General features: G+C 45.9%; 2 protein-coding genes across 2 annotated transcripts in view; both read left to right on the forward strand.

The window, feature by feature from the left end:
* Positions 1-18,412, forward strand: part of LOC309559451 (class I histocompatibility antigen, F10 alpha chain-like) — a 751,751-nt gene that overhangs the window by 436,297 nt on the left and 297,042 nt on the right. The window lies entirely within an intron of this gene.
* The window catches only part of LOC309559450 (class I histocompatibility antigen, F10 alpha chain-like), a 69,858-nt gene that overhangs the window by 47,514 nt on the left and 3,932 nt on the right, over positions 1-18,412 (forward strand). The gene's annotated exons all lie outside the window — the stretch shown is intronic.

Below are 18,412 nucleotides of genomic sequence, written 5' to 3' on the forward strand. Positions count from 1 at the left end.
AAATTAACTCTCAAATTAACTTTAGTATAAGTTTTATTGAAATTTTGTGATTAATAAACTGTTGCGTTAATATGATGTGTCATAAAAAAATTAAACTTCCAATATTTTATTCTCTAGGGTCGCTGCTTTCAGAAAATATATAATGTTTTGAGGGCTTTAAGTTATCTTCAAGTCTGAAATGGTTTTTCAAAGATGTTAAAAAAAAAAATGCAAAAATGACTCTGGCACTGAAAGTGTTAAAGAATTTTATATTCTAAATGTTTAGAGCTCCCCGAGGAACACTGTGTGTGTGTGTGTGTGTGTGTGTGTGTGTGTGTGTGATTTTTTATTAGGTTTTTAGAGACAAACAGTAATAAAATGTTACAGGGCATTACATACAGATAGCAGAAACTTACAAGATTGCATGGCAAGGAAGCTTGGTAAATGATATAAGCAAGACATTTCACATTCACGTAAATTAGCCATAGTTGCCATGTGCATGGTCATGGAGATTCAAGAACCAGATGCGCCCGGCGATCATTCTGTCAGTTGTCGCCTGGGCGCTCCGGAAGGACACGGGCCACCCCTACACCAGACCGCAAAAACTACACAGGGTCCAGGGGCAGGAAGGTGGGCACCTGCAGCATTGATTACGGAGGGGTGTAGCGTTTCCTCCAACCATAACACGGTTAAACAACGGAGAGAGAAAAAAAAAAAAAAGGGGGAGAAAGGAGAGAAAGACAGTAGAAAAGGAAACTTGCCGGAAAGAAATGGAAGAAGAGAAGAGTATCCCAAGAGGAGATGAGCGCGCTATTGTGCTGCTATGCTATAGGGTCCAGTAAAACAGCCAAGGTACAATGGAGCGGACAGGTAGTGGATCCAGGGTTCCCACTTCTTGTCAAACTAGGTTCTGTTGTCCAAGAGGGTTGCCGAGAGGCGTTCATTAAGCATGATCCATGTTAGCTTATGCTTTACAAGATCAAATGGGATGGTCGGTGATCTCCATGATCTGGCGATCACCATCCTGGCTGCCGTAAAAATAAACGCTACCAGTTTTCTAGCCCTGCTCGGCACGCCCATAAAGGAGTGTCCGAGCAGGGCTTGTTCAGGGGTTTTAGGTAAATTGACTTGCGTAAGTGAGTATATAAAGTTATAAACTCTGATCCAAAAACGCTTTACCTTTGGGCATGTCCACCACGTGTGTAATACTGTACCCTGCATACCGCATCCCCGAAAACATGCTGGAGAGCCATCTCAACATATGCCGCAAATTCTCACCGAGACCATGTACCATCTCATCAAAACCTTATAATTGCCCTCTATCAATTAAGTATTTATGTAAGATCTAGAGGCACGTTGGGTCATCTGAATCCAGTCGCCCAGTTCATGGGTTATATGGAGATCCTGTTCCCATTTCTGCATATAGAACAGTTTTGTAGAAGAGGAGGTCAGGATCCCGTACATTTTTGAGATGTGTCCTGTGTTTTTATCATATGACCCACATAAATATTCCATGTTGAGTTGAGTTGATGTAGAGGTTGAGAGGTCAGAGACTGATTGCAGGGATTGCAAATAGTGCGTAATCTGATTGTGGTGGTAAAACTCTGAGTTGGGAAGGTGGTATCTTTCTTTCAGTTCAGCCTTAGGTATGATCCCCTTATTATCACAACAATCAGCAATACAAACAAAGCCTTTATTAGTCCACCAAGCAAAGTTGTGGGGGTGGAGACTGGGGGTGAAATCTGTATTGCCCCGTTATTGGAGCCAAGGGGGTATGGGGGGACTTGAATCCGTGAGTTTTCAGCAACCTATCCCATAAACTCAGAGAAAAGGAGGTAGTGGAGCATAGCATCGGTGGTCTATCTTTTGGTTTCACCCACATCAAGTGGCTAATGGGTTTGGAGGGATGTTGCACTGATTCTATTTTCATCCACACTGACTGGTGAGAGGAATGAAAACGGATCAATTGGGACAATTGCGCTGCATAAAAGTACTTGACCAAGTAAGGGGCTCCCAGACCCCCCCTAATTTGGGCGTGTATAACGTGCTCCTATTCACCCGAGGTCTCTTCTTCCCCCACACAAAACGTAACATTTTAGATTGAAATTCCCGTAGTTCGGACAGCCTAATGAAGATAGTAAGGGTCATAGCAAGCTTGGCCGAGCTTGTCCTGCCGAAATATCCAACTTGCCGAGATCTCCAACGGGCAGAGGAGCCTCGGTGAGATCAGCACTGTACAGGGACATCCCAAGCCTCGAATAGAGACGGTATTCAGAAAATTATTGGCCAGCTGGATGAAGATCTGAGCACTATGGGGCAAATCCGCAAACTGCCAGAAACCCTCAGCTTTCCTCATCAGGAGCTGGAATTTGGTCTTTCCATGCCTGCTGCTGGTCCATACGGATACCTCTGAGTTCTTTACATCCACTTGGGACATCCACATTATATTCCAACAGCTTGTATGACCCACATGCTATATGGTATCTGGGTCCTACTTTTCTGGTGAGCGCATATTATTACTCCTTCTCGGTGTTGGGATTTGCTGCACACTTTAATCACGTAATTTATGTTGGATTTCTTTTTATCACTTCATTCACTTGGGAATTTACTCCAGATGGACTTTTCATTGAATCACATTTGGCTTATATGATTGGACACTTATTATTCATTTCACATGTGTTATATGTTCAAGCATATTTTATTGATTTTAGCGCTGCACAATTTTATGTTTTTTCTATATTTTCGGTCACTTTTTTGTCTGGTGATAAGCAGGGCTGGTGCAAGGATTTTTGACACCCTAGGCGAAATCTCATTTTGCCACCCCCTCCCCCCTCCGCTCGTGACTGCGCCCCCTTTTCCCCTGCCTATGTATATGGTGGAGGTGGCGGGGTGGATATTTTACGGCGCCTCTCCACCTATTTCTTCAGCCGTGATCCTCGGGCCTGCACCTGTGCCTCTGGACCGGGCCTGAACACAAATAGTAGCCGGCACCGGCTCACTTCCTCATGCCAGCCATGGTCCACAGGTATACGGACAGGCTAGGGTAGTATATAGACAGGGATCAGTCCAAGACAAGAGGCTGCAGTGCAGGCAGGGGTCTACTACCCATGTGTGTCAGTGCCAGCCCTCCCCACTGGGGGGGGGTCTCATGTAGACACTCCCAGCTGTTAAGCGCCCCCTGCAGCCGGTGTGGGGTTGGGGCTTGGAGGTGTGTGTGTGGGGGGTAGGGGAGGCTGGTACCTGTACATGCATCACTGGGGATCCTCTGCGGCAAATCATCAGCTGTTACCGATACCCTTCACTCAGCTGCCATTACCTGGGATGCTGGATCCACCATCTGCCAGCCTGGACAGGGGAGATGTGAATCTCAGTGGCAGAGATTCCAATTTGTTCCCTCTTCCTGAATGCATAAACTGTCATTAGACCATATTATAACTCCCAGCATTGATGTCAGTGGACGCAATATTAACCCCCAACACAGGTATCAGTGGATGCAATATTAACCCCCAACACAGGTATCAGTGGATGAATTAAAAATCCCCAACATTCTTTTATCTAAATTGTACACATATACCATGTTTTTGATGCATGTTAATGCCTCTTTTCAAAATAAAAACTTTTGTACAAGAAAAATCCCCAACATTGAGGTCAGTGAACGCACTAATAATTCCCAGCACAGATGTCAGCATTATTAACCCCCTCCCCCACATTGGTGATAAGTGGCATTGAAATGTAACCCCCCATGACCACCAATGTGAGGGGAGGGGTTATTAATACTGGCATTACCACAAATGCAGAAGGGGGAGGTGGGTAAAATGTCAATGCCATGAGGACAATGCAAGGTGGGGGCTGGGGGGGTTAACTTTCACTGCCACTTACCCCCCCCCAGCCCCCACCTGCATTGGTGGAAATGGCAATATTAACCCCCTCCTCACTTCCAGCCTGCTCTCCAGTCCCATTCTCTTAGTACTCTGTCAGTTAGGTACAGTCAGTTAAGCTTACCTCAGCTCCTGGTCGTCAACATCTCCCTCTGAGTTGCAGTGGGTGGCCGGCCGGCGCAGGCAGGCCGGCGGACTGGCGGCAGGTGGTTCAGACAGTTGGCGGGCGGCTCAGACATGTAGGCGGGTGACAGGTGAGGCAGGCAGGTGGCTCAGACATGTAGGCGGGTGTCAGGTGAGGGGGGTAGCAGGGTGTCAGGGGGTGTCAGGTGTGAGGGGGTAGCAGGGTGTCAGGTGAGGGGGGGTAGCAGGGTGTCAGGTGAGGGGGGGGTAGCAGGGTGTCAGGTGTGAGGGGGGGGGGGGTAGCAGGGTGTGAGGGGGTGTCAGGTGAGGGGGGGTAGCAGGGTGTCAGGTGAGGGGGGGTAGCAGGGTGTCAGGTGAGGGGGGGGGTAGCAGGGTGTCAGGTGAGGGGGGTAGCAGGGTGTCAGGGGGTGTCAGGTGTGATGGGGTAGCAGGGTGTCAGGTGAGGGGGTAGCAGGGTGTCAGGTGGTGTCAGGTGAGGGGGGTAGCAGGGTGTCAGGGGAGGGGGGTAGCAGGGTGTCAGGTGAGGGGGTAGCAGGGTGAGGGGGGGTAGCAGGGTGTCAGGTGAGGGGGGTAGCAGGGTGTCAGGTGTGAAGGGGGGTAGCAGGGTGTCAGGTGTGAGGGGGTAGCAGGGTGTCAGGTGCGAGGGGGGTAGCAGGGTGTCAGGTGCGAGGGGGGTAGCAGGGTGTCAGGTGAGGGGGGTAGCAGGGTGTCAGGTGAGGGGGGTAGTAGGGTGTCAGGTGAGGGGGGCAGCAGGGTGTCAGGTGAGGGGGGTAGCAGGGTGTCAGGTGAGGGTAGCAGGGTGTCAGGTGAGGGGGGGTAGCAGGGTGTCAGGTGAGGGGGGGTAGCAGGGTGTCAGGTGAGGGGGGTAGCAGGGTGTTAGGTGAGGCAGGCAGGCGGCTCAGGCATGTGGGCGGGCGGGCAGTTGGCTCAGACATGCGGGCGGGCGGGCAGTTGGCTCAGACATGCGGGCGGGCGGGTGTCTCAGAGTTAGACATGCGGGCGGGCGGGTGTCTCAGAGTCAGACATGCGGGCGGGCGGGTGTCTCAGACATGCAGGTGGGTGTCTCGGAGTTAGACATGCGGGCAGGCGGGCGGGTGTCTCAGAGTCAGACATGCGGGCCGGCGGCTCAGAGATGCGGGTGGGCAGGAGAACAGTCAGATAAGGCGGGTAGGATCTCAAAAGCTGGCTGCAATTCCGAACCCACAAGAGCCTGGTAGCCAGAGGAGATCCAGTCCTGCACTTGGAGAAGGGGCGGAGCAAACTCCTCCTATGACTGGAGTGACTGCAGGCGTATCTCCTGTCAGGTAGTCTAGCTGGGGAGCAGAGCGCACTTCTGCTCTCAATGCCCGCCGCTCTCCACATAGCGCCCCCTACTGGTGTGCGCTCTAGGCCGGAGCCTACCTTGCCTATAGGTAGCGCCGGCCCTGGTGATTAGTGCAAGCAGCTTTTGTCTTTCTGTTAGCGCAGTATTTCAAATTCCATGTGCCTAATGCCCTTTATTTGACAATTCCTTGCCTGTTTGCCTTGAAAATGGAGGTCATTGATTTTCAAGATTTGCCTTTCATCGGAGAGTTTTGATTTAAGGATTGCAATTTGCAGACTCTTAAGGCCCGTACACACGTAGCGATTGTCGGCCGTAAATATTCGGCCACCGTCCGATTGGCCGATTGTCGGCTTGTTAGTATGATGCTTCCGACAACCGACTGCGACTTTTCGGCCGAACAGAATCTGATGTGCATGCTTTAAAATTTTTGTTGGCCAACACCAGAACGGCCGATTGTTCCTCAGTCAGTACAGAATTCGGCCAACAAACAGCAGATGAGCAAGACTGGGCATGCTCAGAGAAGAAAAAACACACGGAAAGTTAACCATCACATGACATCACTTCTGCAGTCGGTTGTTGTTGGCCGACAAAATTCGTGTGCAGTCTTTAGCATTTTTCAACCTACACGACAGCACCGGACAAAAGACGGCCGATCGTTCGGCCGACAATTGGTGCGTGTGTACGGGCCTTTAGACAGGTTTGCTGCAATTCATCACCAAACCCATTCTCCCATCACTAATTTGTTCCTTTTTTTAAATGTGATCATCCCGGATAGAAACTGTTACCTGTTGCTATGATTAAAGTTTGTGTTTGTAGATTTTTATCATACAAACATCACCTAACTGGCAAACACATCATACTAATATTGTTATTGGTGTAATGAGGAGGAAAGAGACCCATGTTCTTGTATTAAAGTCAGTGCTGGGCCTCACCATAGATATAGTAGTGATTGCCGCCTCTGCCATCCATCTTGTTACACCATTCAAGTTCTCTGTATACTGGCCATGTGTGTGAGATTTATCTGATATTACACTTATGACAGACCCAACCAGGACAGGGGCTCTTGGAGGGGACTGCAGGGTGGCCACTTGCCTACTGACTATGGGCCCTGGCTTTTGAGAGGGCTCTATTCTTGGGAGTTATGTGCCTGGGGGACCCTTGGAGTGGTCTCCAGACTTTGGGAATCCAGGTCCGGGATACAGATTTTGGGTCCTTTGTGCCCAAACCAGCAATGACTGCTTTAGACTGTGAGACTCAGAGCAGATGGTAATATGATCAGCTCAGACCAACCTGATATTGGGGTATCCTGCTATAATCTTTTTATAAGTTGTTATCTGTGTCTTTGCCCCATTGTGTGCCTCCTAGGTGTGAATTCCCATTTGTAATTGAGTCACCTAATGTTTCTGTCTGTCTGCTAATCTCTTGGACATGTGATTAATATTGTGTCCACTTTACCTTGTTATCGAACCATTGTGGGATGTTATGTGTTTATGCTTATGATAATGTGTAATGTACATTGTGTATCCAGGGTTGTGGGCTTGGTGCCAAATGGTCTAGACAGCTAGGCTTGTTTAACCACTTTACGACCGGCGCACGACGATCTACGTCGGCACTCAGCCCCGGCCAGGCAAACTGACGTAGGCCTACGTCAGCACAATTTGCCGGCCCTGTGCGCGCTCCCGCGCGTCCCCGCCGCCGATGATGACTCGATTGGGTTCAGAATCGATCAGTCATCAGGTCCAGGCCAATCATTTTTGGTCTGGACCTGTTGATCGGTCCTGCCCAATCAGATCATCCTCTAAGCCTGTGAAATGTAAACACAGGCTTAGAGGAGATGTGCCCTCCCCCCACAACGGTCTTTTTGGATCCAGCGTGAGAGGAGAGCACATCTTACTGTGAGTACTGCACCAAGCACACCCACACACAGTTAGATAGGCACATTTCACCCCCGATCGCCCCCCCAATTAACCCCTACAGCACCTGACACAACACACACTATATACAGCATATAGCATATACCTATATACCTGTATAAGTGTGATTTGTGAACAGGTGTAGCCCTTGCGACCCCCCCTTTTCCACTCAAATTACCCCCCACCCCCCCTAATAAAGATTTAACCCACTGATCTCCCCTGACCCCCCCCTGATCACCGCCGTTAACCCCTACACCCTCTGTCACATCAGCACTAATACAAACGCAATATACGATGTTATTGTATTTTTGTATTAGTGTCATTGTGATCAGAATTAGCGCAGACGACTAAGTTTCTGTCCCAAGAAGGTTTAGGGTCCCCGCCACCCGCCCAATAAAGATTTAAGCCCCTGACCCCCCCCTGATCACCCCTACACCCCCTGCCATAACACACACCGTATACAGTATATAGCATTTTGCTATATACCCGTATAAGTGTGATTTGTGGTCAGGTCTAGCGCTTGCGACCCCCCTTTTTCCACTTGAATTACCCGCCACCCCCCCCTAATAAAGATTTAAGCCCCTGATCCCACCTGATCCCCCCCTGATCACCGCTAGTTAACCCCTACACCCTCTGTCACATCAGCACTAATACAAACGTAATATACTGTGTTTTTGTATTTTTGTATTAGTGTCATTGTGATCAGAATTAGCGCAGGCGACTAAGTTTGTGTCCCAAGGAGGTTTAGGGTCCCCGCCACCCGCCCAATAAAGATTTAATCCCCTGATCCCCTCCTGATCACCCCTACACCCCCTGCCACAACGCACACTGTATACAGTATATAGCATTTTCTATATACCCGTATAAGTGTGACTTGTGACCAGGTTTAGCGCTTGCCACCGTTCCTTTTATCCTTAGGATACCCGCCAGTCCCTTCCAATAAAGATTTAAACCCCTGATCCCCCCCTGATCACATCCCGTTAACCCCTACACCCTCTGTCACATTAGCACTAATACACACATAATATACTGTTTTTACTGTATTTTGTATTGGTGTCATTGTGACTTGAGGTTGCGCTAGCTAGCTAGTTTCTTTCCCAAAGGAGGTTTAGGGTCCCCGCTACCCCCCCCAGATCCCCAGCGCATAGTTTAGAAGTAACCCCTTGATTGCCACACACGCACGCACGCACGCACGCACCTACACTTCCATTTCTAGTATAGTGTTTGAACAGATCAATATCTGATCTGATCAGAACTATACTAGCGCCCCCATAGTTTAGGGTTCCCAAAACGCGGTGTTTGCACGATCAGTACTGATTCCGGCCAGCACCTGCGTTTAACCCTTTCACCCAGGCAAGTGTAGTAATCAATAGATTACTGTCACTTGCAAAAAAACACAAGACACAAAACCGCTGTGTTAGCAGAGTCAGGCCTGATCCCTGCTAGCATTAGCAGTTTTTTTTGTAGCGCTTGAAATAATCTTCGACAACCAGGTGCTTTTATTACCTGTGAGTCGCATCACTGTACGAGTAAATTTAGTTACCAAAATGACCAAACGTTCGTACAGGGATGAAGAGCTTGTCAGTTATATGCTGACCGAGTCATCTGATAGCGAAGGGGAAGCTACAATGACCGAATTAGTGTCAGTATATGAACCTGATGACGGCAGCGGCTCCCTGACAGATAGCTCCGACGACAGATGGGTCCCTGTTAGACCCAGGCGTACCCGACCCCATTCTGAAGTTGTTGTGATGCAGGAATCGCAGGGTGCTCGTATGGAGCAGAGTGTGGGTACTAGTGCCGCTCATCCTTCTGGCGACCTGGCAAGCGCCAGCGGCCTAGTACAACCTGGACCTAGTACAACCAGCACTGCAGTAAGACCTGGTGACGTGGCGAGTCCCCTAAGTGCAGTTGAAGCTGGTGCGGTGGCTAGCACAAGTAGTGGCCCGCAGCCACCGCGTATTCGAAGACAGGCCCGTAGAGCCCATAGTGCCCTCCCTGATGCGCTGGCATTTCCTAATTGGCAACCCACTGATACTACAGCGCCAGTACTTCCCCCATTCACCGCCCAACCTGGAATCCACGTGGAGACAGCTGGTTTTACGCCCCTGAACTTTTTTGAGCTGTTCTTCACGGAAGATCTTTACAGATCTATTGTGGATCAATCAAATTTATATGCACAACAGTTCATCGCCGCCAACCCAAATTCACACCTTGCCAGACAATTCGGCTGGAAACCTATAACGGTTTCCGAATTTAAGATCTTTCTGGGCCTTTCCCTCCACATGGGCATAACTAAACAGAGTGAATTGCGGCTATATTGGTCCACTAGCCCAGTTCACCATATGCGCATGTACTCTGCCTCCATGTCCAGGGCGAGATATGAGCAAATTCTGCGATTTATGCATTTCAGCGACAACGAACTCTGTCGTCCTCGGGGAGACCCTGCATACGATCGGCTCCACAAAATTCGGCCCCTCATAGACCACTTCAATCAGCGGTTTGCAGCCTTGTTTACCCCCGAACAAGTTGTCTGCGTTGACGAGTCCCTGATTAAATTTACTGGCCGCCTTGCTATGAAACAGTACCTCCCCAGCAAGCGTGCCAAGTACGGGGTCAAACTGTATAAATTGTGTGACAGGGCCACAGGCTATACAGTTAGTTTCCGGGTCTATGAGGGAAAAGATAGCTGTGTGGAGCCCCCCAACTGCCCAGACTACATAGGGAGCAGCGGTAAGATCGTTTGGGACTTGGTGTCACCCTTATCCGGAAAGGGGTACCATTTGTACGTGGACAACTTTTATACAAGCGTGCCACTATTTAGTCACCTTCTCGATTTACAAATTGGCGCATGTGGCACCGTGCGACCTAATCGCCGGGGCTTCCCCCAACGGCTTGTAGATTCCCGTCTTAGTCGGGGGGCGAGAGCCTGCTTGAAAACGGACAAATTACTTGCGGTGAAGTGGAAGGATACACGGGATGTTTATGTTCTGTCCTCCCTTCACCCAGACACGACGATCCAAATTCCTACGGCAACTGGCGTTATGGAGAAACCCCTCTGTGTCCACGAATATAACCTTAACATGGGAGGGGTGGACCTTAACGACCAGCTTTTGGCGCCGTATTTAGTTGCCCGTAAAGCCAGACGCTGGTACAAAAAAGTGTCTGTTTACCTATACCAATTGGCTATGCTGAACGCCTTTGTCCTATACAGGGCGTCAGGACGAACTGGATCTTTCCGGGAATTCCAGGAAGAGATCATCCTTGCCTACCTGTACCCAGGAGGCATGCCTGCCCAACTTCCCCTTCCAGATGCAGTGAGCCGGCTGCATGAGAGGCATTTTTCACATGTCCTCCCGAGTACCCCTACCCAAAGATGGCCCCAAAGAAGATGTCGTGTCTGTAGCAAGCGTGGATTTAGGCGTGACACCCGTTATTATTGTCCCAAATGTCCTGACCAACCTGGTCTCTGCATCGGGGAATGTTTCGAGCGCTACCATACACTAGTGGATTATTAGCGTAGGGTACAGCACGACACAGTGTAGGGCACATAAACACAGGGTCTCGAAGGATGTTGGATGTCCATCGACATTTTGAGAGACCCAAGCTGGAAGAGAAGATCGCAGATGATCGCAGTCCCTCCCAAATCAAGAAGTAAAGGAACAGTTAGAAAGAAAAATAAAAGGATCCAAAAACTGTTGTGGTGTCAGTAATTTTATATGTCCTTCTACTCCTTCCTACTATACTTTTTTTCAATGTCCTTTGTTTGTTTTTTCATTCTTTTGTGACCTGTTTCTCTTGCAGGTCCCTCGTCGGCTACCACGCATTGATTTTATATATTCTGACACAAACAGCGTTTGCGCTCAGCATATATGGATACCTTTGCTGATAGCAGCTGTGGTGATTTTCTGATTTCAGCACTGCAGTTAAAATCCTATTTTGGTATACGTGGATAGCGCCGTGTATACCCATCATTAAATTCAGTGGGTGGTTGTTTGGGCGGTTAATGATGAAGATCCAAAAACTGTTGTTGTCAGTCATTTTATATGTCCTTCTACTCCTTCCTACTATACTTTTTTTCAATGTCCTTTGTTTGTTTTTTCATTCTTTTGTGACCTGTTTCTCTTGCAGGTCCCTCGTCGGCTACCACGCATTGATTTTATATATTCTGACACAAACAGCGTTTGCGCTCAGCATATATGGATACCTTTGCTGATAGCAGCTGTGGTGATTTTCTGATTTCAGCACTGCAGTTAAAATCCTATTTTGGTATACGTGGATAGTGTCGTGTATACCCATCATTAAATTCAGTGGGTGGTTGTTTGGGCGGTTAATGATGAGTAATACTACGCATTATTCCTGTGCTGATTTCTGATAGGTTCTCTTTTTTTCCGTTCAGCCCACAGGCTGCATGAAAAAAAAAAAAACCTATATGCCAAACTAGGACCAGCAATGTACTGGTACGTTGCTGGACTTTGAGTGGTTATACCAGGATGATGCCTGCAGATTTAGGCATCATCTTGGTATCGTTTTTTACAGCCAGCGGTCGGCTTACATGTAAAAGCAATTCTAGCAGGTAATTGGCCGCTAGACTGCTTTTACATGCAGTGGGAGGGGCCTCCCCCCCCCCCCACCGCCGCCTTCCGCAGCCTTCCATGGTTTTTCTCTGGCTCTCCTGTCCCACCGGTTAACCCGAGAGTGCAGCCGGTGGTTCAATTATCTAACCATAGAGCTAATTGGAGATGAGAATGGCTCCAATCATCTCTATGGCCTAAGATGCCGGAGGCTACGAGCATTTTATGACTTCTGTTTCGCCAGAAATAAACAGGGCCATTGGGAAATTGGGAAAGTATTTTATCACACCAATTTTGGTGTGGTCAGATGCGTTAAGGTCAGAGGAGAGATCTAGAGTCTAAAAGACCCCAATTTTTTTAAAAAAGAGTACCTGTCACTACAGATTGCTATCATAGGGGATATTTAAATTCACTATGATAACAATAAAAATGATTTAAAAAAAAAAAAATTAAAGGAAAGGTGTCAAAATAACATAAAAAAGCAAAAGAAAAAAAAAAAAAAAAAATTGAGCCCCCCCCCTTACCCCCGGTGCTTGCGCGCAATGGCGCACGCAAGCGGTGGTCTAGTGTCATATGTAAACCACAATTGCAGCATGCATGTGAGGTATCGCCGCGATCGCCAGATCGAGTGCAGTAATTCTTGCAGTAGACCTCCTCTGTAAGTCTAAAGTGGTAACCTGTAGAGACTTTTAAAGGTTTTCAAAAATGTACATACGTTTTTGTCGCTGCGCAGGCATGCGCAATTTTTAAAGCATGTCATGTTAGGTGTCTATGAACTCGGCATAAGATCATCTTTTTAAATTTTACCAAAAAAATTGGAATTATATAGTGTATTTGTGCAATAAATTAAAAAAAAATGTATTTTTTTCGCAAAAATTGCGTTTGGAAAATCTGTGCGCAAATACCGTGTGACAAAAAAATTTGCAACATCCACCATTTTATTCTATAGGGCCTCTGCTTTAAAAAAATATATAATGTTTGGGGGTTCAAAGTAATTTTCTAGTAAAAAAAAAATATTTTTTCATGTAAACAAAAAGGCACAGAAAAGGCTTGGTTTTCAAGTGGTTAGAAGAGTGGGTGATGTGTGGATAAGATTGAGTATAAAATGCCGGAACTGTTCAAACACCCCCCTAATGACCCCTTTTTGAAAAGTAGACACCCAAAGCTTTTTTCTGAGAGGCATGGTGAGTCCATGGAATATTTTATATTTTGCCACAAGTTTCGGTAAAATTATTATTTTTTTTTTTGTTGTTGTTTTTTTACAGAAAGTTGTCACTAAATGATATATTGCTCATGCATGCCATGGGAATATGTGAAATGACACCCCAAAATACATTCTTTTGCTTCTCCTGAGTACAGGGATACCACATGTGTGAGACTTTTTGGGAGCCTAGCTGTGTACGCGCCCCCGAAAACCAATCCACATCTTCAGGTTTTCTAATGGCGTAAATTGCTGATTTTACCCCTGACTACCTGTCACAGTTTCAGAGGCCCTGAAATTTCAAGATGGCACAAAACCCCCCCAAATGACCCCATTTTGCAAAGTAGACACTCCAAGCTACTGGCTGAGAAGTATGGTGAGTCCATGGAATAGTTTATATTTTGCCACAAGTTTCGAGGAAAAAAAATTTTTTTATTTTTTTTTATTTTTTTACACAAAGTTGTCAGTAAATGATATATTGCTCACACAGGCCATGGGTATATGTGAAATGACACCCCAAAATACATTCTGCTGCTTCTCCTGAGTACAATGATACCCCATGTGTGAGACTTTTTGCCAGTCTAGCCGCGTACAGGACCCGGAAAACCAATGCGCACCTTTAGGCTTTCTAAGGGCGTAAATTGTTGATCTCACTCCTTACTACCTATCACAGTTTTGAAGTCCATAAAAAGCCAAGATTGCACAAACCCCCCCCAAATGACCCCATTTTGCAAAGTAGACACTCCAATCTATTTGCTGAGAGGCATGGTGAGTATTTTGCAGCTCTAATTTTTTTTGGAAAATGAAGAAAAAACAGGAAAATGCATTTTTTTTCCTCTTTTTTCAATTTCCAAATTTTGTGACAAAAAGTGAGATCTGCAAAACACTCAACATGCCTCTCTGCAAATAGCTCAGGGTGTCTACTTTCTGAAAAGGGGTCATTTGGGGGGGGGGTTGTGATGTCTTGGCATTTCATGGCCTCCAAAACTGTGATAGGTAGTCAGGAGTGAAATCAACAATTTACGCCCTTGGAAAGCCTGAAGGCGATGATTGGTTTTCGGGGTCCTGTACTCGGCTAGACTGCAAAAAAGTCTCACACATGGGGTATCCCTATACTCAGGAGAAGCAGCAGAATGTATTTTGGGGTGTCAGTTCACATATACCCATGGCATGTGTGAGCAATATATCATTTACTGACAACTTTGTGTAAAAAAAAAAAAAAAATATATATATATATATATATATATATATATATTTCCCGGAACTTGTGGCAAAATATAAAATATTCCATGGACTCACCATGCCTCTCAGCAAATAGCTTGGGGTGTCTACTTTCCAAAATGGGGTCATTTGGGGGGGTTTTGTGCTATCTTGGAATTTTAGGGCCTCCGAAACTGTGATAGGTAGTCAGGAGTGAAATCAACAATTTACGCCCTTGGAAAGCCTGAAAGTGGGGACTGGTTTTCGGGGACCTGTACTCGGCTAGACTGCAAAAAAGTCTCACACATGGGGTATCCCTGTACTCAGGAGAAGCAGCAGAATGTATTTTGGGGTGTCATTTCACATATACCCATGGCATGTGTGAGCAATATTTCATTTACTGACAACTTTGTGAAAAAAAAAAAAAATATATATATATATATATATTTCCCGGAACTTGTGGCAAAATATAAAATATTCCATGGACTCACCATGCCTCTCAGCAAATAGCTTGGGGTGTCTACTTTCCAAAATGGGGTCATTTGGGGCGGTTTTGTGCTATCTTGGAATTTTAGGGCCTCCGAAACTGTGATAGGTAGTCAGGAGTGAAATCAACAATTTACGCCCTTGGAAAGCCTGAAAGCGGGGACTGGTTTTCGGGGACCTGTACTCGGCTAGACTGCAAAAAAGTCTCACACATGGGGTATCCCTGTACTCAGGAGAAGCAGCAGAATGTATTTTGGGGTGTCATTTCACATATACCCATGGCATGTGTGAGCAATATTTCATTTACTGACAACTTTGTGAAAAAAAAAAAAATATATATATATGTATTTCCCGGAACTTGTGGCAGAATATAAAATATTCCATGGACTCACCATGCCTCTCAGCAAATAGCTTGGGGTGTCTACTTTCCAAAATGGGGTCATTTGGGGGGGGTTTGTGCTATCTTGGAATTTTAGGGCCTCCGAAACTGTGACAGGTAGTGCAGAGGTGACATGCACAATTTACGCCATTAGAAAACCTGGGAGTGTTGATTGGTTTTCGCGGTCCTGTACACAGCTAGGCTCCCAAAAAGTCTCACACATGGGGCATCCCCATACTCAGGAGAAGTGGCAGAATGTATTTTGGGGTGTAATTCCACATATACCCATGTCATGTGTGAGAATTTTATCTTTTAGTGACAACGTTGTGTAAAAAAAAAAAAATAAAAAAAAAAAATAGTAATATTCCCAAAACTTGTGGTAAAATATAAAATATTCCATGGACTCACCATGCCTCTTAGCAAACAGCTTGGGGTGTCTACTTTCCAAAATGGGGTCATTTGGGGGGGTTTTGTGGTATCTTGACATTTCAGGGCCTCCTAAACCGTTAGAGGTAGTGAGAAAATGCAATGAAAAATGTACGCCCTTTGAAATTCTGATGGTGGGGATTTGTTTTTGTGGTCCCATACACAGCTAGGCTCCCAAAAAGTCCCACATATGTGGTATCCCTGTACTCAGGAGAAGCAGCAGAATATATTTTGGGGTGTAATTACACATATACCCATGGCATGTGTGAGCAATATATCATTTCAATGACAACTTTGTGTAAAAAAAAAAAAAAAAAAAAATTTTTAGTCATTTTTCAAACACCTGTGACAAAAAAATGAAATATTCAATGAGCTCAACATGCCTCTCAGAACATTCCTTAGGATGTCTACTTTCCAAAAAGTGGTAGTTTGGGGGGGTTTTGTACTGCCCTGCCATTTTAGCACTTCATGAAATGAGATAGGCAGTCAAAAATTAAAGCTGCGTAAATTTCTGTATTTACACCATAGTTTGTAGACGCTATAACTTTTGCGCAAACCAATAAAAATACGCTCATTGAATTTTTTTTTGTCAAAGACATGTAGCTAAATATATTTTGGCCAAAAAAAAATACATAAATTGAGTATATTGGATATTTTTTAAAAGACAAAGTTGAAAATGTCATTTTTTTGCAAAATTTTCGCTCTTTTTTTATTAATATCGCAAAAAATAAAAAGCGCAGAGGTGATCAAATACCACCAAAAGAAAGCTCTGTTTGTGGGAAAAAAAGGACGTAAATTTCGTTTGGGTACCACATTGCATGACCGCACAATTGTCAGTTAAAGTCACGCAGTGCCGAGTCGTAAAATACCCCCTGGTCGGAATGGGGGTAAAATCTTCCGGGGCTTAAGTGGTTAAGTGACTAGTTTAAAGCGTAGCTCAAGGTTGCTTCAGATAAAAATAAAAGTCGGTAGCTACAAATACCAGGGTTCGTACGGTCCTTGAAAACCTGGAAAAGTTTTGAAATTTGAAGATGACACTTTCCAGGCCTGGAAAGGTCATGGAAAATTAGGATTCCACAAAGGTTTTGGAAAAGTCATGGAAATGTAACTGGGGAGGAGCAGGGAGCGGCGGGGGGAGTTGATGCTTAAAGACTTTAGTGTAATTTATTTTATTCAGTAATGTTTGTGCCACATACTATTTGTCTTCCGGGTCCGCGGTATACCCGTGCGCTGTCACGCAGCAGCCGAGGAGATAATCGTGCAGCATCAATCACTGGCAGCGGGGAGGGCCGGCCGCGGTTTGCCTGGATGTGACTGGCCAGCAGCAGCAAACCAATCACAGGCAGCGGAAGCGTCACTGGAGGGCGGGCCGGCCGCATGAACGTGATGACGCGGGGGTGACATGTCCACCGCCCTACTTGCCTACTGCACTCCTTGTGCTCCCTCGGTGACAGCAGCCTCCTAAACAGTGAGCAAACTAAAATTAGTTTAGCTAATTAGTTTAGCTTTAGTTTGCCTGCTGGTGACAGGAATTTTTTACCACCCCTTCTCAAGGGGGCTGCCTAAACTGCCTCATGCTGGCGCCGCCCCATTTTAAAACATCTCATAGTATTTTCTATAACAGTAACTTTCAGAGATCTAGCATTTTTCTACTAACTGCTTTAACATTATTATCTTTATCATCCCCATCCCTGTTTTAATTTTCTCTAATGTCGAAGGACTAGGACACACTGTATCTCTTTTAGGGACAGAGAAGTTGCTTAATACTTGTCATAGTTATATTCCCATAGTGTGCTGTCTACTTTATATTGTGCCCATATCTTCCACTTCACTGTGTGTATGCCAATCATCATATGATAAGATGAATAAGGAGGAAAATGCATCTTGTGAAAGCAGCATACAGTCTAATTAGACTTTTAAAAGTGGAAAAGGAGCATTTAGTATTTCAATAGGTTCTGATTATTCTAAAGTGCCTCCAAATTTACAGACCAACTCAATTCTTCTGATGTATCAAGCTGTCCCATGAATATTGTGTACTACACTAAGGCTAGACATTTATTTTTTTTATCTCCAGCCTCCCTACTGCTCTTCTATCTTCTATCATGTCCGCAGTTCTTGACCATCTCTTGTATCATGTCCGCACTCTCTGACCATCTCTTGTATCATGTCCGCACTCTCTGACCATCTCTTGTATCATGTCCGCACTCTCTGACCATCTCTTGTATCATGTCCGCACTCTCTGACCATCTCTTGTATCATGTCCGCACTCTCTGACCATCTTCTGTATCATGTCCGCACTCTCTGACCATCTCTTCTACCATGTCTGCAGTCTCTGACTATCTCCTGTACCATGTCTGCAGCCTTTGACCACCTCCTGTATCATGTCCACAGCCCCACACTTTTTTTCCCAGGACTTGACCCCTAAGTATAGACAAGAGTAAGCGCCGCATTTGTGCATCTGTGCCATCCATACCAGTCCACCTGCACCTCCATCATGACTGTGGCTTGGGCCTTCAGAGTAAGCGCCGCATTTTGTGCATCTGACTGTGCCATCCATACCAGTCCGGGAGCACCTCCATCATGACTGCCTAAACTGAAGCTTTTTCCCCATGTATACTACAGATTGTCATTTATTTTAGTAAAAATATGTTGGGTATGACATGGATTTTCTTCTTATTTAACATGTAAACATAGAGATTTCATGAAACTTTAGGTCATGAATATTTACGTGAAGTCATGGAAAAGTCATGGAATTATATTGGTAAAAATGTGTATGAACCCTGAAATACTGTAGCCTCTGACTTTAGGACACTTACCTGTCCACGAATCCAGCGGTATCTTCACCCGAGCTAATTTTTCAATTGGCTCTTGGGTGCTGCCGCCTCCATTTTGTGTATGGGAAAAGCCG

The sequence above is a fragment of the Pelophylax lessonae genome (genome assembly GCF_965119305.1).
Source record: "Pelophylax lessonae genome assembly, chromosome: 7".
Classification (NCBI taxonomy): domain Eukaryota; kingdom Metazoa; phylum Chordata; class Amphibia; order Anura; family Ranidae; genus Pelophylax; species Pelophylax lessonae.